This window comes from Bos mutus, chromosome X, assembly GCF_027580195.1.
Source record: "Bos mutus isolate GX-2022 chromosome X, NWIPB_WYAK_1.1, whole genome shotgun sequence".
In the NCBI taxonomy this organism is placed as follows: domain Eukaryota; kingdom Metazoa; phylum Chordata; class Mammalia; order Artiodactyla; family Bovidae; genus Bos; species Bos mutus.
The window spans coordinates 16,128,162-16,152,980 of record NC_091646.1 but is presented as its reverse complement, the minus strand read 5'-3'; positions in this window follow the sequence as shown (position 1 = coordinate 16,152,980).

Here is a 24,819-nt window from a genome sequence, read left to right as displayed (position 1 = left end):
GATTCCATCATTTCAGCTCCAGTCATATTTCCAATACGAGAATTATATATTGACAAAATCGGTTGTGCTTGAGGGAAAAATGTATCAAGTAAATATATCTCTACTGATACTTATTTTCTATGAGCTGACCTTTAAAAAATAACAGATTTGTGGGTTAGACACATGACTCTAATTAAATTAATGCTATGTTGTGTTACTTTTGAGAAACTTTTAGAATGAGTAAATGTGTCAGTTATTTTGTTGTTGATGTATTAAGCTTTTATAACGATAAAAGTGCTCTGTGAAGTATAATTGTTTAGTTGAAAAAAGCATTCATGGGGAACCCTACTACACTGTGGATGGAAATGTAAATTTGTGCAGCCACTATGGAAAGTAGTATGGTGCCGGGAGCCATCTCCCGGCATATTGCATATTGAGTGCAGCACTTTCACAGCATAATCTTTCAGGATCTGGAATAGTTCAACTGGAAGTCTATCACTGCCAGGAGCCAGCGTGAGGAACTCCGCCTGTGGCAAAGGTCATGAGGAAGGAGGCTCGGCATACGCAAAGGCGGGATCGAGCCTCAGGAGTCCCCCTGGAAATTCTCGAGCATCTACCCCCAAAACCAGAGTCTGCCTACTTTCCGCTTTGTGCTCTCACTTACACCTCTGACTTTACAGGGGGCTGTCCCCCACTACCTCTCTCTGAAAAAAAGAGTTAACTTACAGCTCCAGTTAATAAAGTAATGTCTCTGCTTTTCAATATGCTATCTAGGTTTGTCATAACTTTCCTTCCAAGGAGGAAGAGTCTTTTAATTTCATGGCTTCAGTCACCATCTGCAGTGATTTTGGAGCCAAAAAAAAATAAAATAAAATCTGACACTGTTTCCACTGTTTCCCCATCTATTTCCCCTGAAGTGATGGGACCAGATGCCATGATCTTAGTTTTCTGAATGTTGAGCTTTAAGCCAACTTTTTCACTCTCCTCTTTCACTTTCATCAAGAGGCTCTTTAGTTCTTCTTCACTTTCTGCCATAAGGGTGGTGTCATCTGCATATCTGAGGTTATTGATATTTCTCCCGGCAATCTTGATTCCAGCTTGTGCTTCATCCAGCCCAGCATTTCTCGTAATATACTCTGCGTATAATTTAAATAATCAGAGTGACAATATACAGCCTTGATGTACTCCTTTTCCTATTTGGAACCAGTCTGTGTGGTCTTGGTATCTGGTAATACTGCCTAGAATGAGTCAGGCAATGTTTCATCCTTTTCTATTTTATGGAATATTTTCTAGAAGATTGGTTTTATTCTTTTCTTTAAACCACTGGTATTACCAGTGAAGCCAATTGGGCATGGGCTTTTCTTGGTGACATTTTTTTTTAATTACTTAATCAATCTCTTAACCTAATATGTCTATTCTAATTCTCATGTATTATTTGTAACTTTAAAGGCAATCCTTGAGATAGGTGGCATGATGACAATTTTAAGAGGGAGGAAACAAAAGTTAAATTTCTTGCTCAGTTTTCCAAGATAATGAATGGCAAGCTGTGATTTGGGGCTTCCCAGGTGGCGCTAGTTGTAAAGAAACTGCCTGCCAATACAGGAGACTTAAGAGATGTGGATTCAATCCCTGGATCAGGAAGAGTCCCTGGTGAAGGAAATGGTAACTCACTCCAGTATTCTTGCCTGGAAAATCCCATGGATACTGGAGCCTGGCAGGCTACAGTCCATAGGGTCACAAAGTCAGACACAACTGAAGTGACTTAGCATAGCACAACAAGCTGTGATTCTGGTCAATCTTGCTCCAAAACCATGTCAGTTTTCATTGCATCACACTATCTTCCATGAAAACTGGTTAAGATCATATACTCCCCTCATCTTAGGTATGAACACAGAGTTATAAGACAATAAAGTATTGAAGAGATGTGGAGATTTTAAAGCAAATGTCTATTGGCAAACCAGCATTCAGTCAATATTTTTTGTGCAGATTGTGAACATCTTGTGAAAAGATTTATTTAATTCAATCCATTTTTGGTTATCTGTCCTCCACTGGAAGTAAGATTTTAGAAATGTTTTTTATATTTCCTCTTATCTACCAAATTACTTTTGATTTTATATGGCAGATACAACCTTTAGGATACTCTTGCTGAAGAAAATTGATTTTCTCTGCTAAGCTTCTCTTCATCTCCTTTCTTCTTTCTGAGAGACTTGTCTATGTAAGAAATATGTCTGAACATCTTATGAAGAATTCAGGAGGTTAAGAGACACAAGAAAAGTGTTGTAGGAAGAAAGGGGAACTGAATAAAAGAGTCATGCAGGCTAGTATTTTGTGAGTGTTTTGAGGTAAGTGTTTGAGAAGTTAAGAGGTAAGGAGAGGTAAATTAATGAGTGAAGGGGCTATTGTGAATTGCATCTTCCTTTTATGTTTTCTGAATAATACAAGTGAATGATTCATTTTGTTTAGTTCACCAAATTAAGTTTATTTATCCACAAAACTATTTCAAATATGGACCATGAGAACTCCAGTTTGTATTAACATCACATTCCCATCACACAATGAAGATGTTTCTGGGCTTGGTTTTGTACCCTGTGTACAAAGTAATACTGGTTTTTGGATTTGGTTTGCATGAGTCATATGATTTATTCACTCATAAACTCAAAAACCACTTATTGAAAGCTCACTCTATCCCAAGCCCTGTGTTAGATAGTGAGTAAAACAATTATGATCCCTGCTGTTATGGAATTTGTAGCCCAGGAAGGGAGATAGATATTTAATGATTGCACACATGGGCTTCCCTAGTGGCTCATTTAGTAAAGAATCTGCCTGCAATGCAGGAGACCTGTGTCTGATCCCTGGGTCAGGAAGATCCCTGGAGAAGGAAATGGCAACCCACTCCAGTACTCTTGCCTGGAGAAGTCCATGGACAGAGGAGCCAGGCAGGCTACAGTCCATGGGATTGCAGAGTTGGACACAACTGTGTGACTTTCACTTTCATACACAAGATTATTAATGATTACAATTTGTGGTAAGCTTTGTGAAGAGAAAGTGCAAGGAATTATGAGGGATAAGAATTCTGGACCTAAGTTAAATGGAAGAGGTGGTCAAGAAGGCCATCTTTGAGGTAGTGATTTAAAGCTAAAACCTGAAATTTGACTAAGAGTTTCTTATATGATGAAAGTTCCAGTTAGAAGACTCTGCACATGCAGAAATTCTAAATTGGGAAACAGCTGTGATCTTTTGAGAAATTAAAATTGCCAAGGACTAGATCATGATGAGATGGATATGTAACCAAAGAGGCAGGCAGGGACAAGATGACACAGATCATGTTAAAAACTTAAATTTTATCTTGTGTTCACATGGAAGTTATTCAAAGGTATATTGGGGAGCTTGTTTCCTCCCATACCCCAGTTGAACTCTTCAGGTGTTCAAGAGCAAAGTGCCAGCATTCCAGAAGACCAGGGCTAAGGAACACCTAGATTTTTAGTGATCTTACTCTCAGGAGCATGTATGTGTATATATATACATATATATATGATCATATATATATGTATATATATCATGTATCATATATCATGTATGTATCATGTATACATGATATCATGTATACATGTATCATGTATCATATATATATATATATATATGATATATGATACAATTTTGCTAGATACCAAAGCAAGTACCATTCTGTAATCAACTGTTCCCTAATCCAACAATGTATGATTGAAACTAGCTAGACATGGTGAGAGGTCTACGCATATAATATAGGGACTTTTGTGGGGAGGTCAATGTATTATCTACTGTTGTGCTTTGTGCACATTTTCCTTATTTATTTAGGTATAACATTCTTAAGTTAAAGATAGAGAAGTGGAAGGTCATGGAGATAGAATGATTCTCTTACAGTTGACAGGGGAGTTTATTTAATCCCTCTCAGTTGAGAACTCTTGTTTCTAGAATATCCTGTCAATCAGAGATTGTTAACTAATAATTATTCATTCATCAATCCATTAATTTGCTCTTCATATATTAATTAAATATTTAATTAATGAAAAACACTTGGGGACTGAGACTGTGCTCAAAAACAACTGGATATTTTCCTAGATCCTTGAGAGCTATAAAAAAAATCTTAACACACTTTAGAAAATAAAATATAAACTATATAAATCACATTACTGGTGTAGAGTGAAATTTTTAAAAAATCTCTGAGGCAAATATTTTTTCTTTTGGGCATGCCTAGTGGATTCAACTTAGTTCTATTACTGAACCAAACTTGGGTGCTCTCACTCATATACAGTAAGACTAATCTACCAACACTGGTTGTTGAAGGAAAGTGCAGTGTTTATTGCAGGGTGCCAAGCAAGAAGTCCAGGGCATCTGCTGCTGCTAAGTCGCTTCATCCGTGTCCGATTCTGTGCAACCCCATAGACGACAGCCCACCAGGCTCCCCCATCCCTGGGATTCTCCAGGCAAGAACGCTGGAGTGGGTTGCTATTTCCTTCTCCAATGCATGAAAGTGAAAAGTGAAAGTGAAGTCGCTCAGTCATGTCCGACCCTCAGCGACCCCATGGACTGCAGCCTTCCAGGCTCCTCCATCCATGGGATTTTCCAGGCAAGAGTACTGGAGTGGGGTGCCATCAGAACTCCCTGAAAGCTTTCAGGGAAAGGTTTTTAAAAGCAGGGTGACGGAGATGAGTTGTGGGTTGTGTGATCAGCTCACTGACATTCTTCTGGTTGAATGGTGGTGAGGTAACTGGGACTCATCATCATCAACCTTCTGGGGTCTACATGTTTGTGGGTAGCACATAGTTAACTTCTCTTATCTGGTGGGTTTTCAGGGTCTGCAAAACAGCTCAAAGGATCTGGCTCAGAAAACTATCTTAGCCCTTGAGGAGGAACTAAAAGTCCTTGACTTTGGCTAATGGCTAAACTATTATTATTTTGTCTTGCTTGACTCTTTTCCTTTCTTTCTACATTTTCTCACTTCTTTGATCAAATTTATACTTTTATTAAAGTTCCTGTACAGACAAAAGGCAGGCAGAGGACATGGTGTAGGGAGGGTTCTATTTTGGAAAGGTCCCTAGGGTTCTGCTTGGTTGCGGTCCTACTATTCATTTAACAGCTCTTTATTATGCTTATAATGTGTGTAAGATACTACCACTGGTGTTGATTTCACCAATATATGTGGGCTAAGACTAAATGAATACCAAGTTTCAATTTGGTGAAAGTTTGAAAAATCAATCCCTCATCTAAGTGTGGGCAACATGCCTGGTTTCTAATATATTCTACAACTCATAGTCTCCAGGGGATTTTATGTTCAACCATACACAGGTAAAAATTGTGACATGCAACATGAAACTAATGCTTTTCAATCCCATATATTAAACCAAGTATAAAACCAGTAGATAAATTGAAAATAGTTAATTTTAGTGTTTGAGGAAGAGAAAGCTTTGGAGTATTGCCTTTCTTTCTAGTCTCCAATTTATGGTTTGACTATCTTCTATAAGCGTATGTGAAATAAAACTATGGGAGATGTTGAAAGAAAAAGCAGAAAGTGCATCCAAGTAAGCTACTAGACCAGTGGTGGATGGCTTTCAAACTTCTGAAAGACCATCTGGACCAAAAGCAGTATTGACCAGTGCTCAGTTCAGCACTATGAAGAGGTCTCTGATGATCTTGGATGTGATAGGTGGACATCAAGCCTGGCCCTTGGCCCAGCATTTCTGAGAGATGCACTCATAACCTTGTGATCATTTGGTTCAGTTCAGTTAAGTTGCTCAGTCATATCCGACTCTTTGTGACCCCATGGACTGCAGCACATCAAGCTTCCCCGTCCATCACCAACTCCCAGAGCTTGCTCAAACTCATTTCCATCGAATTGGTGATGCCATCCAACCATCTCATCCTCTGTCATCCCCTTCCCCTCCTGCCTTCTTATGGCTAGATGAGTCAATTTTTGTTAGTTGGCTTTGATTTTTCAGAACTGAAAGAGGGGAAAAATAAGCCCAAGTAGTATATACACTGATGGTAGACAATGAAACACAACTTTGTGAGGGGGTTGCAGTGCCTGAAGAGCAGAGGTAAGGCAAATTTCAGTTCAGTTTAGTTCAGTTCAGCTCAGTTGCAAATTTAGTACTGCAAAATATAGAAGTCCTTTCTGTAATATTTCAAAGTGTTCCTGCTACTGTTTTGAAATAGCAATAGAATACATTTTAATATCTTTGAAAAGGATATTGGAGTCCTTCCCTATACCTTAATTCTGGATCCATTGACTATTGTCAACTGAGAAAGGAGTTTTAATAAAAATTTGGCTCCCATTAGTGTTATTTGTATTCTTGGGAGAGACAACACATGCATTAGCCTGGCTGGGCTCCTCTGTCCATGGGCTTCTCCAGGCAAGAATATTGGAGTGGGTTGCCATGCCCTTCTCCAAGGGATCTTCCCAACCCAGGGACTGAACCTAGGTCTCCTACATTGCAACCCAGGAATTCTAACTGGGTCTCCTACATTGCAGGTGAATTCTTTACCATCTGAGCCACTAGAGAAGCTGTAGAGAGAAGATAACATTGAAAGTGTTAGTCACTCAGTTGTGTCCAACTGTAACCCTATAGACTGTAGCCCACCAGTATCCTGTGTCTATGGAATTCTCCAGGCAAGAATACTGGAGTGGGTTTCCATTCCCTTCTCCAGGGGATTTTCCCAACCTGGGAATGGAACTGGGTCTCCTGTATTGCAGGCAGAGTCCTTATCATCTGAGTCACCAAGGAAGCCCAGAGAGAAGATCAGTAAATGCAAATCTAAAGACTCTGTTCCTGATAGAATGTTAGTGGATCTGTCCAATGTCCTGAACATCTTGAGTCAGGAGTCCCTTGAAGAATCTCATGAAAGTTATTGAGGCAATCACTAGTTTATACAGTAAATTGGTCATACAATTTCAGGAGATTACAGACCTTTGATATGTTCTTAAATAAGCTCAAGGCTCTCAAGTTAAAAAAAAAAAAAAACTCTCAGACTAAATAATAAAAACATTATTATGTAGTTGTAAAGAAGTCAAGCCAGGGGATTTGGGCATTGATAAGGAAGCTAGGCTCGAGAACTAGAATCCACCAGAGGAGTCTATCTGCTCATCTATAATCAGTGGCAGGAGTTCACAGGATGTTTGCCTACAGGTGAGAGTGTATGAGCTGAACAAAGCTTCTTTTTTTGGTGGATTATCTTTGATTAGAAGATATACCCCACACCCAAGGTAAGAGAAACCCAAGTAGACGGTAGGTGTTGCAAGAGGGCATCAGAGGGCAGACACACTGAAACCATACTCACAGAAAACTAGTCAATCTAATCACACTAGGACCACAACGTTGTCTAACTCAATGAAACTAAGCCATGCCGATGGGGCAACCCAAGATGGGTGGGTCATGGTGGAGAGATCTGACAGAATGTGGTCCACTGGTCCACTACCATGTGGTCCACTTCAGTATTCTTGCCTTGAGAACCCCATGAACAGTATGAAAAGGCAAAATGACAGGATACTGAAAGAGAAACTCCCCAGGTCACTAGGTGCCCAATATGCTACTGGAGATCAGTGGAGACATAACTCCAGAAAGAATGAAGGGATGGAGCCAAAGCAAAAACAATACCCAGCTGTGGATGTGACTGGTGATAGAAGCAAGGTCCAATGCTGTAAAGAGCAATATTTCATAGGAACCTGGAATGTCAGGTCCATGAATCAAGGCAAATTGGAAGTGGTCAAACAAGAGATGGCAAGAGTGAATGTCGACATTCTAGGAATCAGCGAACTGAAATGGACTGGAATGGGTGAATTTAACTTAGATGACCATTATATCTACTACTGTGGGCAGGAATCCCTCAGAAGAAATGGAGTAGCCATCATGGTCAACAAAAGAGTCTGAAATGCAGTACTTGGATGCAATCTCAAAAACGACAGAATGATCTCTGTTCGTTTCCAAGGCAAACCATTCAATATCACAGTAATCCAAGTCTATGCCCCAACCAGTAACACTGAAGAAGCTGAAGTTGAAAGATTCTATGAAGACCTACAAGAACTTTTAGAACTAATACCCCCCCCCCCAAAAAAAATGTCCTTTTCATTATAGGGGACTGGAATGCAAAAGTAGGAAGTCAAGAAACACCTAAAGTAACAGGCACATTTGGCCTTGGAATATGAAATGAAGCAGGGCAAAGACTAATAGAGTTTTGCCAAGAAAATTCACTGGTCATAACAAACACCCTCTTCCAACAACACAAGAGAAGACTCTATACATGGACATCACCAGATGGTCAACACCGAAATCAGATTGATTATATTCCTTGCAGCCAAAGATGGAGAAGCTCTATACAGTCAGCAAAAACAAGACCAGGAGCTGACTGTGGCTCAGACCATGAACACCTTATTGCCAAATTCAGACTTAAATTGAAGAAAGTAGGGAAAACCACTAGACCATCCAGGTATGACCTAAATCAAATCCCTTATGATTATACAGTGGAAGTGAGAAATAGATTTAAGGGCCTAGATCTGATAGATAGAGTGCCTGATGAACTATGGAATGAGGTTCATGACATTGAACAGGAGACAGGGATCAAGACCATCCCCATGGAAAAGAAATGCAAAAAAGCAAAATGGCTGTCTGGGGAGGCCTTACAAATAGCTGTGAAAAGAAGAGAAGCAAAAAGCAAAGGAGAAAAGGAAAGATATAAACATCTGAATGCAGAGTTCCAAAGAATACCAAGAAGAGATAAGAAAGCCTTCTTCAGTGATCAATGCAAAGGAATAGAGGAAAACAACAGAATGGGAAAGACTAGAGATCTCTTCAAGAAAATCAGACACCAAAGGAACATTTCATGCAAAGATGGGCTCGATAAAGGACAGAAATGGTATGGACCTAACAGAAGCAGAAGATATTAAGAAGAGGTGGCAAGAATACACAGAAGAACTGTACAAAAAAGATCTTCACGACCCAAATAATCACGATGGTGAAATCACTGACCTAGAGCCAGACATCCTGGAATGTGAAGTCAAGTGGGCCTTAGAAAGCATCACTACGAACAAAGCTAGTGGAGGTGATGGAATTCCAGTTGAGCTATTTCAAATCCTGAAAGATGATGCTGTGAAAGTGCTGCACTGAATATACCAGCAAATTTGGAAAACGCAGCAGTGGCCACAGGACTGGAAAAGGTCAGTTTTCATTATAATCCAAAAGAAAGGCAATGCCAAAGAATGCTCAAACAACCGCATAATTGCACTCATCTCACACGCTGGCAAAGTAATGCTTAAAATTCTCCAAGCCAGGCTTCAGCAATATGTAAACTGTGAACTTCCTGATGTTCAAGCTGGTTTTAGAAAAGGCAGAGGAACCGGAGATCAAATTGCCAACATCTGCTGGATCATGGAAAAAGCAAGAGAGTTCCAGAAAAACATCTGTTTCTGCTTTATTGACTATGCCAAAGCCTTTGACTGTGTGGATCACAATAAACTGTGGAAATTCTTAAAGAGATGGGCATACCAGACCACCTAATCTGCCTCTTGAGAAATTTGTGTGCAGGCCAGGAAGCAACAGTTAGAACTGTACATGGAACAACAGACTGGTTCCAAAGAGGAAAAGGAGTACGTCAAGGCTGTATATTGTCACCCTGTTTTTTTAACTTATATTCAGAGTACATCTTGAGAAACACTAGACTGGAAGAAACACAAGCTGGAATCAAGTTTGCCGGGAGAAATATCAATAACCTCAGATATGCAGATGACACCACCCTTATGGCAGAAAGTCAAGAGGAATTAAAAAGTCTCTTGATGAAGCTGAAAGTAGAGAGTGAAAAAGTTGGCTTAAAGCTCAACATTCAGAAAACGAAGATCATGGCATCTGGTCCCATTACCTCATGGAAAATAGATGGGGAAACAGTGGAAACAATGTCAGACTTTATTTTTCTAGGCTCCAAAATCACTGCAGATGGTGACTGCAGCCATGAAATTAAAAGACGCTTACTCCTTGAAAGGAAAGTTATGACCAACCTAGATAGCATATTCAAAAGCAGAGACATTACTTTGCCAACAAAGGTTTGTCTAGTCAAGGCTATGGTTTTCCTGTGGTCATGTATGGATGTGAGAGTTGGACTGTGAAGAAGGCTGAGCGCCGAAGAATTGATGCTTTTGAACTGTGGTGTTGGAGAAGACTCTTGAGAGTCCCTTGGACTGCAAGGAGATCCAACCAGTCCATTCTAAAGGAGATCAGCCCTGGGATTTCTTTGGAAGGAATGATGCTAAAGCTGAAACTCCAGTACTTTGGCCACCTCATGCAAAGAGTTGACTCATTGGAAAAGACTCTGATGCTGGGAGGGATTGGGGGCAGGAGGAGAAGGGGACAACAGAGGATGAGATGGCTGGATGGTATCACTGACTCGATGGACATGAGTCTGAGTGAACTCCGGGAGTTGGTGATGGACAGGGAGGCCTGGCGTGCTGCGATTCATGGGGTCGCTAAGAGTCGGACATGACTGAGCAACTGATCTGTTCTGATCTGATATTTTATTATCTTTATAGTTCTATCCCAGGTTCTGGTACTATTGGGTCACTCCAAATCTCCACACATCTGTCCAGCTTCCATTTATATCCACCTCAGCCTCCCATTACTTCATACTCTTCTCCTTCCGTGGACTATATTGGAGGCTCAGTAAATATTTATAACTCCAATAAAAGCAATTCAAATACCCAAGAGTATCTCTTTGGGCATGGAAAATGGGCCCATAGTCTCAGTGACAATGTTCTCCATTCTACCTCAAAAAAGAGAGAAAGTGTAATCACCCTCATGGCTTTAAATATAGGAAAGTAGTTACATTAAAATCATATTCTGATTCAAGAATTCAGGGCTAGAGAAGAAGAAACTATGTTAAATCACTTACACAGTGATCTGTGGAGTAACATTTGAGAACCACTGCTCTAGCATAAGTTATAATGAAAATTAATAGCAACAACCCTTGAATATTTACTATGTGTGAGATGCTTAATATATAGACTCCCACGTAAGCCTCTGAACAAATGCAAGAGGTAGGTACTTGTTGACATTGCTATCTGTTGAACATTAAAGGAAAATAAGGTAATGAGAAGTTAACTGAAGAGAAGTTATCCAATTTCCAGAGTTAGGAAGAGAAAGAGCCAGGACTGCCAGTCGAGTCTGTCGAAATAGTGACTTTTGGACTTCTCACCGTTTTTTTTGTTTCCATGGTGAATCTTTTCACCCTTTTCTATATCATGTGGCATAGAAATACTAGTAGGGGCCTGGTAAAACCTATGGACCTCTTCTCAGGATAAGTACTGTACTTAAAAAGGAAATTGAGGATGCTGAAGTTCAGTTACCAACTTACTAAAAATGAATATAGGATATAGCGGCATGTACCACTTTGTAATGCTTTAAGTAACAAGATCCAGGGAAAAGTCTAACAACCACTACAGTTTCACAGTAATGATAAATGCAAATGATGCTTGCCTTTTCATACTGTTCATGGGGTTCTCAAGGCAAGAATAATGAAGTGGTTTGCCATTCCCTTCTCTAGTGGACCACGTTTTGTCAGAACTCTCCACCATGATCCATCCATATCGGGTGGCCTTACACAGCACGGTTTAGTTTCATTGAGTTAGACAAGGCTGTGATCCATATGATCAGTTTGGTTAGTTTTCTGTGATTGTAGTTTTCATTCTATCTTCCCTCTGATGGAAAAGGATAAGGGGCTTGTGGAAGTGTCCTAATGGGAGGGACTGGCTGTGGGGGAATCTGGGTCTTACTCTGATGTGTGGGGCCATGCTCAGTAAATCTTGAATCCACTTTTCTGTTGATGGGTGGCGCTGTGTTCCCTCCCTGTAGTTTGACCTGAGGCCCAACTTTGGTAGGGGTGGTGGTGGTTTAGTTGCTAAGTTGTGTCCAACTCTTGCAACCCCATGGACTATAGCCTGCCAAGCTCCTCTGTCCATGGGATTTTCCAGGCAAATATACTGGAGTGGATTGCCATTTCCTTCTCCAGGGGATCTCCCTGACCCAGGAATTGAACCTAGGTCTCCTGCATTGCAGGCATATTCTTTACCAACTGAGCAATGAGGAAAGCCCAGGGTAGGGGTAATGGTGGTAATTCAAAAGGATTTATGTCCTTCTTCAAAAGAACTTGTGCCAGTACTCTGCAGCTCCCATGACTGTTGTATTCAGTGCGCTGACCCTGTGGTAGGCCACTGTAAACCCACGCCTCCACCAGAGACTCCTGGATACTCAAAGGCAAGTCTGGCTCAGTCTCCTGTGGGATCACTGCTCCTTTCTTCTGGGTCCTAGTGCACACATGGTTTTGCTTGAGCCCTTCGAGCATCTTTGGCAGGTATGGGGTTTGATGCTAAATGCAATTTCACCCCCGCTACTGTCTTCAGCCATGAAATTAAAAGATGCTTGCACCTTGGAGGAAAAGTTGTGACAAACTTAGGCAGTATATTAAAAAACAGAGACATTACTTTTCCAACAAAGTTCTGTATGGTAAAAGCTATGATTTTTCTAGTAGTCATATATGGATGTGAGAGTTGGATGATAAAGAAAGATGAGTGCTGAAGAACTGATGCTTTTGAACTGTGGTGTTGGAGAAAAGATTCTAGACAGTCCCTTGGACTGCAAGGGGATGAAACCAATTAATCCTAAAGTAAATTTGTCCTGAATATTCATTGGAAGGACTGATGCTGAAGCTCTAATACTTTGACCACCTGACGCGAAGAACACTGGAAAAGACCCTGATGCTGGGAAAGGTTGAAGATGGGAGGAGAAAGAGATGACAGAGGATGAGATGGTTGTACAGCATCACCAACTTGATGCACATCAGTCTGAGCAAGCTCCAGGAGTTGGTGATGGACAGGGAAGCCTGGCTTGCTGCAGTCCATGGGATCACAAAGAGTAGGACACAACTGAGTGACTGAACTGAACTGAAATGGTGTTTAATGATGTTTTCAGATATCTGTGAAAGCCCTAAGATGATGTGAAAATATCTATGATGTCTATTGATAATAAAGTCACACATACTTCTAATATGGCTGTGCTTGGTTGCCTACATTCATTGTGGAAGAAACGCTGACTTTCAGGTTAGTGAAAATACAGATATAGATATCTTCTCCCCCATCCAAGGCTCTGAATTGCATCCACAGACCTCAGGATAAGAACTTCTTCTGTAGAGTTTGTTCTCTTTAATAGCATGATGCACAGACTTTCATTAGAATGATTAAAGAGAAGTATCTCTTTCCTTATAGCTCTGATACTCTATGACTTTAATACATGGTGAAAATAAAAAATAACATGACTTTGTCAAAACATAATTTGAAAAGCTGGACATTAAAGTAAGTGTTACAAGATCTGAAGGCAATCCCAAATGAAGAATTCTAAATAGAATTCTAGCTCATTTCCCCTTTCAAGGGTCTCTGTTGTCTTCCTATAACCATGGGAATATTATGCAAACTCCTTCCTGCTCCACAAACCCCTGCTATTTCTGGTTCTTGCTCACCTCCTGAGACCTTCCCTTTCTCTCCCTCCCTATTGCTTGCTCCTTTAGTCATACAACATTTTTGCAGCTCCTTGAACCTATCAAGCCTACTCCTGCCTCAGGCGTTTCTCCTTGCTGTTCCCTCTTCCTGGAATGTTCTTCTCAGAGTTCAGATACTCTTTCCCCATTTATTAATCTCTCTGCTCAGGTCACCCCACCTAAAACAGGCCTTACTCTCACTCCATCAACCTCTATTTAAATACATTTGTTTTCCTCACTATACTTAGAGCTCTCTGAATTTATGTGGCTCTTGTCAACAACATCACTCTCCATTACAAGATAGAGTCCGAAAAGAGAGATGATATTTTACTGCTGTGTCCTGAACACCTAGAACAGAATCTGGCACATAGTAGGTTCTGAGCATATGTATCATGAAAAAAATACATGTATGATGAAAGGACAAATGCATACTTAGTGACTACTGAAAGGGGGCATATTAATTTAGAGGAATCCATTCTAGTGAGCATATAAATTATCCATGTTATGTTGAGTGACAGTTATACTGCATGCATTAAAATATTTAAGCTTTCTCAGGTAAGCATACATGCTAGTCTGAATACACCTTGGTAATATTACTTAGGAGCAAAAGGAATAATAGCATTAAATTCTGTTTTCATCAGAAAATGTAAAAACACATGCAGCTTCTTTTTTCTGTAAGAATAAAGAATCTATATTCACAGCTGAGGTGGATCATCTAATGCTCCTCCAGCAAAGGAAGGCTCAGGCTTGTCTTAGGCTGAAAAATTTCAGTTTATGTAACTCCATCAATCAATCGTTTGCTCAGATCCACACAGGTTACAGGAAAGCTTATTTTGTTTTACTTCTGATTGAAATGAAAGAAATGTCTTATGTAAGTTGCCTTCTTCCTTATATATTCAACAATCATTAAAACCCCATTTCTTATAAGCAATCTATTTAATTTTTTATAAATTTATTCTAATTTATTTCCATATATAATTTTTATAATTGCATTATCTGCAGGCATATTCACATGTACTATGTGCAAAAATTTTTGTTCTTTATCTTGTTTGGCTTCCCACTCTCCCAATTCAGTTATCCCCAGCCTCGCAACCTATGTTAGTAAATGCATGTTTATGTATTTGTGAACTGTATGTACGTACACTATGGTAGTCCTTGTTTAAAACCTAATGCATACTCTTTCATGTTTTTATTCATATTCACACACATATACACACACATACTCGTTGACAGACAGATAGTACAGTTAGAAAGTATCTATGTAGCATCTATCTATCACTGTGTATACATATATTTATGTCTATGCACAAATATACATGGACTTTCCTGGTGGCTTAGATGGTAAAGAATCTTCCTGGAATGCAGGAGACCTGGGTTCAATCTCTGGTTCAGGAAGATATCCTGAAGAAGGAAATGGTTATCCACTCCACTATTCTTTCCTGGAGAATTCCATGAACAGAGGACCCTGGTGGGCCACAGTCCATGGAGTCACAAAGAATCAGACATGACTGAGCAACACACACACACACACACACACAAACACAAACACACAAATCTATGTACATTCACACATAAAGTTGAAATGGTAGTTCTTATTTGGGGAGGAGTTTAGTTAAAAAAATATAAACACTATTCTACACATTCTTTTTGCATTCATAGTTTTTTAAGTTAAAATATATTATGGAAATTCTTTCCAGTCACATCTGTAGCTCTACTTCATTATTTTAATGGCTGCCTAATATTCAATAACACGGTTTCATGCAACTCCTATGATCACTTCAAAATGGTTCAGCACTCACTTTGTTTTTTGAAACAAGTTTTTGCAATAAAATATTCAAGCGTATCCTAGCAAATTCTAAATCTTTTACATCTATGAGTTATATTCCAAGGAATTAAATTGTTAAGTGAAGAATGCATTTTTATAGCAATAAGTACTGTCAGATAGCTTTACAAAAATACTTTAGTATGTTGTATGTCCACTGTATTATGAGAGTATCCTGTTTATCTGTATTGCCATCAAGAGCAGGGATTATTGATTAATTTTTGCAAGACTGATGAGTATAAAGTGATACTTATTTTGCTTTAATTTGCATTTTCCTGACTACTAATGGATTTGAATATGTTTGCAGATTGTTTATATTTGCTCTTCTGTAAGTAGTGTATACATATCCATTGATTACATATTTTCTATCAGATTGCTTTTATTTTAACAGGAGGAGATCTCCTGTTAAGCAGGAAGTCATGGACATTATAGATACTAATCCCTTTGTCATCTATATTAAAATACATCACAGACCAGAACACTTCTGACTCCAACAAAATGGAGTAACCTCATTTTCCCTAGATCTTCCACCCTAACACTTAAAATCCCTGGACATAACTAACCAAATAAGCATAGGTGGCTCTGAAAAGTTGAAAGAAGAAGGCAGTCTGGAAGAATTAACATTGTTAAAGTGTTCATATTATCCAAAGCAATGCAGAGGTTGAATGCAATCCTAATCAAAATCCCAATGACATTTTTCACAGAACTAAAACAAATAATCCTAAAATTTGTATGGAACCATAAAAGATTCAGAATAGCCAAAGCAATATTGAGAAAGAAGAATAAAACTCAATATATGATGCTCCTTGGTTTCAAACTATATTACAAAGCTAAAATAATCAAAACTAGATGATACTAGCTTAAAAACAGATATATAGATCAATGGAACAGAATCTAGAGCCTTCTCAGTGGCTCAATCATAAAGAATCCATATGCATTGCAGGAGACACAGGAGATGTGAGCTCAATCCCTGGGTCAGGAAGATACCCTGGTGGAGGGCATGACTACCCAATCTAGTATTCTTACCTGGAGAATCCCATGGACAGAGGAGCCTGACAGGCTACCGTCTATAGGGTTGCAGAGTTGGACACAACTGAGGCAACTGAGCATGAGCATGAGCAAATAAATTCATTCACATAGGGTCAATTAATTTACAACAAAGTAGCTAAGAATATGCAAGGGGGGAAGAATAGCCTTCTCAATTATTAGTGGTGGGAAAATTGGACAGTACATGAAAAAGAATGAAACTACCCTATTTTACACCACTTACAAAAATCAACGCAAAATGGATTAAAGATTAAATTTAAGACAGGAAACCATAAAACTCCTTAGAATAAGACATAGAAGATAAGCTCCTTGACAGCAGTTTTGGAAGTGATCTGTGGATTTGACACCAAAAGCACAAACAAACAAGTGGACTACAGCAAACTAAAAGGTTTTGCATAGCAAAGGAAAATTTCAAAATAAAAAAATCAAAGTATATAATGGGAGAAAATATTTGCAAATCATATATCTGATGAGGAATTAATATCCAAAATATATAAAGAGCTCATATCTCTCAAGTGCAAAAAAAAAAAAAAAAAGATCTGATTTAAAAAGTGTAGAGGAACTGAATATACATTTTTCTGAAGAAGATATACAATTGACCAACAGGTACATGAAAAGGTGTTAAACATAATTAATCATCAAGGAAATGCAAATTAAAACTGTGACCAAAACAGCTGTGACAAAATATCACTTCACACTTGTCAGCATCTTATTATCCAAAACATAAGAGATAACAAATGCTTACAAAGATGTGCAGAAAAGGGAACACTTGTACACTGTTGGTGGGAATTTAAACTGGTGTAGCTACTATGGAAAACACTATGGAGGTTCCTCAAAAAATTTAAAAAATGAGCTACCATATGATCCAACAATTGCACTTCTGGGTAAATATCTGAAGTAAACGAAATCACTACATTGAAGAGATATCTGCACCTCTATGTTCATAGCAGCATTATTCACAACAGCCAAGATATTGAAACAATAAGAAAAGACAAACCAACAAATAAAAAGTCCACAACAAGATCCTATAGTCCTTAGCTAAAAACTAGCAAGAAAAAGTTGGTTGGCCAAACACAAAGAGAAAAACTGCAATGCCCATCTACTCTCCATCACCACCAGCATCCAACCCTTCACTGATCAGGGAGGACTGGAAACTGGATTTCCATTCCCTGTCTAGCTAAAGCTGAGGATGCTCCCATCCCCTACTCCTGGTGACATCAAATCTCAGCAGGGAGCTCGCTTTCCATCCCCTTTCTGGCAGAAGCAGGCAACAGTTACCCTGCAGAGTGGTGCAGAAGAGGTGCTCTGATTCCGTTCCCAGGGTAGTGTCAGCAGGGTCCAGTGGCAAACTGAACCTCTTCCAACAGTGCAAAGACACTGATCTAAGTAATTTGGAGCAACATGCATTGTAACATGGCTTCCACCTGCTCAAAATAAATGAGAAAATACACTATGCTCATGAATGTAAAATGAAGTAGTCCTTATGGAATACAGTAGGATATTTCTGCAAAAAGTTAAATATAGAAGTACCATATGATCCAATAATTTCACTTCTGGGTACTTAACCCCAAAGAGTTGAAGACAGTGACTCAAAAACATATTTGTGCACCAACTGTGTACTAAAGAGCATTATTTCCAAAAGCAAAGAGGTAGAAATGACTCAAATATCCATCAGCAGATACATGGATAAACAAAACATGGTGTGTGTGTGTATTGTGTGCTTAGTCATGTCCAACTCTTTGCAACCCCATGGACTGTAACCCACCAGGCTCCTCTGTCTGTGGAATTTTCCAGGCAAGAATTCTGGAGTAGGTTGTCATTTCCTCCTCCAGGGGATCTTCCCCACACAGGGATGGAACCCAGGTCTCTTGCATCGCAGGCAGATTCTTTATCATCTGTGCTACCTGGAAGCCCCAAATGTGGTATATATACATACCACAGAACATTTATTTATCCTTAAAAAGGAAGGAACTTTGGATGCATGCTAAATATAGAGGAACCTTGAAATTTTTACACTAAATGAAGTAAGTCGATCACAATAGGACAAATAATGTATGACACCTCTTATACGAGGCACCTAATGTAGTCAAATTCATAGACACAGAGAGTAAAAAGGGTGTTTGCAAGGGCTAAGAGTAAAGGGGATGGGAAATTATTGTTTAATGGGTACAGAGTTTCAATTTGGAGTGATGAGAATGTTATGGAGATGGCTGGTGGTGATGGTTGCACAACAATGTGAATGTGCTTAATGTCACAGAAAGTGAAAGTGAAAGTGAAGTCTCTCAGTCGTGTCTGACTCTTTGTGACCCCATGGACTGTAGCCTACCAGTCTTCTCTGTCCATGGGATTTTCCAGGCAAGAATACTGGGGTGGGTTGCCATAAATGTCACAGAACTGTACCTTTAAAAATGGTTTAAATGACATGCATGCATGTAAACTTAGTTCAGTATATTGGGTTGGCCAAAAGGTTCATTCAGGTTTTTCATGCTAGACACAGGAAACCTCAGTCCCACTTTGCTCCTGATGTCAGCCTCCAAAACCTCTTCAGTTTTGTTGTTTCCAGACTTCCATCCTGGGAGCTTGAGGGACAGGACATGAGGCTTTCTCTGCAGGCTGTGGCTTTAGATCAACAGATGGGAGTTCTTAACCAGTAAGATTTTGAGTTGATGACTCCAAGTAAAGCCTAAGGAGACCTCACTACTGATAGAGGAGGCTTCCACTCTGCCCTGCCTCTGCTGTCATCCCTGAGGTCTCAGCAGTCTTCCCCAGGTGTGTTGTATCTTGACTTATGTCTTGGGATCCTAAGGGAGGTGAGGCTTTTTCTGAGGATTCAGCCTCGGTTCAATAGAGGGAAGAGGGCCAGGCCCTGCCACACATCAAGGTAAGGACCTAGAGGAAAGACAGAGGGGACCTCCCCACCATCTGCAGACAGAGCCTCACAGAAAACCTCCCCAGTGTCAGCCCTGAGAGGTCTCATGCATGGACAGCAGGTAAAGATAACCCTCTGCATCTCCTTGACTTTTTATTTTGACATGTCAGGGAGATGGTGGCCTTGACCTGGGAGACCAACCTCAGGTAAATAATTGAAGGGGATGCAGGCCCTGTGAAGAGTAAACATGAGGATCTTGAAGAGGACTTAGGGGACTTCATAGAACCCTGTCTTTCTCTGCTGTCAACCCTGGGAAAGAAACTGTTTTTTTTTAATATTGAGGAAGGCTGATGCCATTTTTTTTGTTGTTGTTGTTTGGGTCATGAATTTAATTGGTATTCCTCTAATAGTTAATGATGTTAATGAATTTTATGTGCTTATTTAACATCATCCATATGTCAACTCTGCTGAGATATACATTGAGGTATTTTGCCAATTAAAAAAAACTAGGTTGTACGTTTTCAATTTTTTTCAGCTTTGAGGATTCTTTTTGTATTCTGGATACAGGTCCTTTGTGGCATATTTGATTTCCAAATACTGTCCTCCAGTCTGTAGCTTTGGTACACATTCGTGAAGACACTCAGCATCATATGTCACTAGGAAATTGCAAGTTAAAGCAATATTATTGTATAAAACACACCTATTCACACAGCTAAAATTCAAACACCAAAGGCTCACGAGGATGTAGAGTGAAAAGAACTCATAGTAATTGCTGGTGGGAAAGCAAATTAGTACAGCTACTTTGAAAGAAAGCTCAGTTTCTTACAAAACTAAGCATAATACAAAATTGGTTTGTGATGTCATTAACATTTATGAAAAATAAGATAAGCATAACTTTAATGACTGAGATGAAAATCTATAACCTAAACAGTAGTTTGAATATGTAAATCCCCACTATCTGTGCACTGTATTTTAACTTGGGGACTAAAATGAGTCTAAAATGATTTTAAAGTTTGTGTGGAAGGAAGATTTCACCTAAGCTTTATGGATCCCAAGTAATTCCACAGAATATTAAGAATGTTGTTGCTTATCTGACTTTCATATGATAGAGGAAAAATAGAGCTGGTGATTTACATGGGTTTTTCCAAACCAATAATGCCATGACAAGAACCTCAAAGCCCCTGGCAATCATTCTTATGAGCAACAACTCCCTGAATAAACAAAACATACATCACACTAGGCCTACATTTGCCTTTTGGGTGACTACAACACTCAAAAAAGTAGAGAACTTCCTGAATTTCAACAATGAGAATGCAAGAAAGAAAAGAACTGAAATTTTTAATAAACTGTAGCTTCAGCAAAAACAAACTTGATAAAATGATGCATTGCTATTTCTGCAGCAGAAATAACTAATAGAGTAGAGACTGCACAGAAGTGCAGTGTTCATCTTACATTAAACATTTTTCAAATAAAAACATATGCAAATCAGTTCTGTGCAGTTTAAAACTACGATTAAATGTATAATTTAGATGCTTAATTGAACTATTTTTTTTTTAATTTTTTTAATTTTTAAATTTTTTTTTTTTTTTAAATTTCAGGTATACACGTGCTCCCCATCCCGAACCCTCCTCCTCCCCCTCCCCACACCATCCCCGGGCCGTCCCAGCGCACCAGTCCCAAGCATCCAGCACCGTGCACCAAACCCGGACTGGCACCCAGCCTCACACATGACACTTCACATGCCTCAATGCCACTCCCCCAAATCCTCCCACCCTCTCCCTCCCCCACAGAGTCCACAAGACCGTTCCATACATCAGTGTCTCCTTCGCTGTCCCGTATACAGGGTTATCGTTACCATCTTTCTAAATTCCATATATATGCGTTAGTATACTGTATTTATGTTTTTCCTTCTGGCTTACTTCACTCTGTATAATAGGCTCCAGTTTCATCCACCTCATTAGAACTGATTCAAATGTATTCTTTTTAATGGCTGAGTAATACTCCATTGTGTATATGTACCACAGCTTTCTTATCCATTCATCTGCTGATGGATATCTAGGTTGCTTCCATGTCCTGGCTATTATAAACAGTGTTGCAATGAACATTGGGGTACACGTGTCTCTTTCCCTTCTGGTTTCCTCAGTGTGTATGCCCAGCAGTGGGATTGCTGGATCATAAGGCAGTTCTATTTCCAGTTTTTAAGGAATCTCCACACTGTTCTCCATAGTGGCTGTACTAGTTTGCATTCCCACCAACAGTGTAAGAGGGTTCCCTTTCTCCACACCCTCTCCAGCATTTATTATTTGTAGACTTTTGGATTGCAGCCATTCTGACTGGTGTGAAATGGTACCTCATAGTGGTTTTGATTTGCATTTCTCTGATAATGAGTGATGTTGAGCATCTTTTCATGTGTTTGTTAGCCATCTGTATGTCTTCTTTGGAGAAATGTCTATTTAGATCTTTGGCCCATTTTTTGATTGGGTCATTTATTTTTCTGGAGTTGAGCTGTAGGAGTTGCTTGTATATTTTTGAGATCAGTTGTTTGTCGGTTGCTTCATTTGCTATTATTTTCTCCCATTCTGAAGGCTGTCTTTTCACCTTGCTAATAGTTTCCTTTGATGTGCAGAAGCTTTTAAGTTTAATTAGGTCCCATTTGTTTATTTTTGCTTTTATTTCCAATATTCTGGGAGGTGGGTCATAGAGGATCCTGCTGTGATGTATGTCAGAGAGTGTTTTGCCTATGTTCTCCTCTAGGAGTTTTATAGTTTCTGGTCTTATGTTGAGATCTTTAATCCATTTTGAGTTTATTTTTGTATATGGTGTTAGAAAGTGTTCTAGTTTCATTCTTTTACAAGTGGTTGACCAGATTTCCCAGCACCACTTGTTAAAGAGATTGTCTTTAATCCACTGTATATTCTTGCCTCCTTTGTCAAAGATAAGGTGTCCATATGTGCGTGGATTTATCTCTGGGCTTTCTATTTTGTTCCATTGATCTATATTTCTGTCTTTGTGCCAGTACCATACTGTCTTGATAACTGTGGCTTTGTAGTAGAGCCTGAAGTCAGGTAGGTTGATTCCTCCAGTTCCATTTTTCTTTCTCAAGATCGCTTTGGCTATTCGAGGTTTTTTGTATTTCCATACACTAATAATGAGAAAACAGAAAGAGAAATTAAGAAAACAATTCCATTCACCATTGCAATGAAAAGAATAAAATACTTAGGAATATATCTACCTAAAGAAACTAAAGACCTATATATAGAAAACTATAAAACACTGGTGAAAGAAATCAAAGAGGACACTAATAGATGGAGAAATATATCATGTTCCTGGATTGGAAGAATCAATATAGTGAAAATGAGTATACTACCCAAAGCAATTTATAGATTCAACGCAATCCCTATCAAGCTACCAACGGTATTCTTCACAGAGCTAGAACAAATAATTTCACAATTTAATTGAACTTTTTATTGGATTTTTCACAATAATTCTGTCTGATATATATGTATAATTACCTTATTGAAACCATCTTTCCAAAATAAATTTATATATTTTATAAAGATTGTTTATGTTGCTAACAGTGTACTTCATATAGTGGTAATAAAATTATGTTTATTTACACTTTTTAAATGGAAGTTTTGCAAGAGTTGAGTCTTCTGATATTTTTATATGTTTATATATATATATATATCTTTAGTTCTGTTTCTGGTGATTACAGAGTAGTTTGTTTCAGAATAATCCTTCCACAGATAGCACTTATAAACTGACACAAAAATTTTTAAAATATAGGTATTTGAAGCCACTAGAGTAAGACTGAAAGCAGACAGAAACTGGAGGGTATTGAAACTTTGAAAGAAGGAGCCTGCTCTGGGTGAGAGTTCTGTTTATAAGAATTATCCCCTGTGGAACTCCTCAGTATTCACAGAAGACTGCAGAGCAGTTAAGCAGACATGCAAGCAGTTAGGCAGAAAATCACTATCTTATTGGCTTAAAATGTCAGAAAGGGGAACGTATAATTGTCCCCTAATATGATTAGAAAAAATCAAGTAGGAATATCCCAGAAAGGAATGTGGTGTCCCAAGAATGAAAGAACAGAAAAGAACCAAGGAGGGCCTTGGAATTCAGGAAAGGAAAAAACAAAAAACAGACCTTGATCATCCTTCACTCCCCAGTGTGCCAAAAGCTGACAAATATTTTGCAAGAAACTGTTGATCAATATTGCTGATAAATGTAAACACATCAGTTCAGTTCAGTTCAGTCACTCAATCGTGTCTGACTCTTTGCGACCCCATGGACTGCAGCACGCCAGGGTTCCATGTCTATCACCAACTCCTGGAGCTTACTCAAACTCATGTCCATTGAGTCTGTGATGCAACCCAACCATCTCATCCTCTGTCGTCCCATTCTCCTCCTGCCTTCAATCTTTCCCAGCATCAGGGTCTTTTCAAATGAGTCAGAACTTCGTATCAGGTGGCCAAAGTATTGGAGTTTCAGCTTCAACATCAGTCCTTCCAACGGATTCAGAACTGATTTCCTTTAGGATGGACTGGTTGGATCTCCTTGCAGTCCAAGGGACTCTCAAGAGTCTTCTCCAATATCACAGTTCAAAAGCATCAATTCTATGGCGCTCAGCTTTCTTTATAGTCAAACTCTCACATCCATACATGACTATACGAAAAACCATAGACTTGACTAGATGGACCTTTGTTAGCAGAGTAATGTCTCTGCTTTTTAATATGCTGTCTAGATTGGTCATAACTTTTCTTCCAAGGAGTAAGCATCTTTTTGTTTCATGGCTGCAGTCACCATCTGCAGTGATTTTGGAGCTGCAAAAAATAAAGTCTGCCACTGTTTCCACTGTTTTCCCATCTATTTGCCATGAAGTGATGGGACCAGATGCCATGATCTTTGTGTTCTGAATGTTGAGCTAAGTCAACTTTTTCACTCTCCTCTTTCACTTTCATCAAGAGGCTCTTTAGTTCTTCTCTTTCTGCCATGAGGGTGGTGTCATCTGCATATCTGAGGTTATTGATATTTCTCCCAGCAATCTTGATTCCAGCTTATGCTTCATCCAGCCCACTGTTTCTCATGATGTACTCTGCATATAAGTTAAATAAGCAGGGTGACAATATGCGGCCTTGATGTATTCCTTTTCCTATGTGAAACCAGTCTGTTGTTCCATGTCCAGTTCTAACTGTTGCTTCCTGACGTGCATACAGGTTTTTCAAGAGGCAAGTCAGGTGGTCTGGTATTCCCATCTCTTTCAGAATTTTCCACAGTTTATGGTGATCCATACAGTCAAAGGCTTTGGCATAGTCAATAAAATAGAAATATATGTTTTTCTGGAACTCTCTTGCTTTTTCCATGATCCAGTGGATACTGGCAATTTGATCTCTGGTTCCTCTGCCTTTTCTAAAACCAGCTTGAACATCTGGAACTTCACAGTTCATGTATTATTGAAGCCTGGATTGGAGAATTTTAGCATTACTTTACTAGCGTGTGAGATGAGTGCAATGTGCAGTAGTTTGAGCATTCTTTGGCATTGCCTTTCTTTGGGATT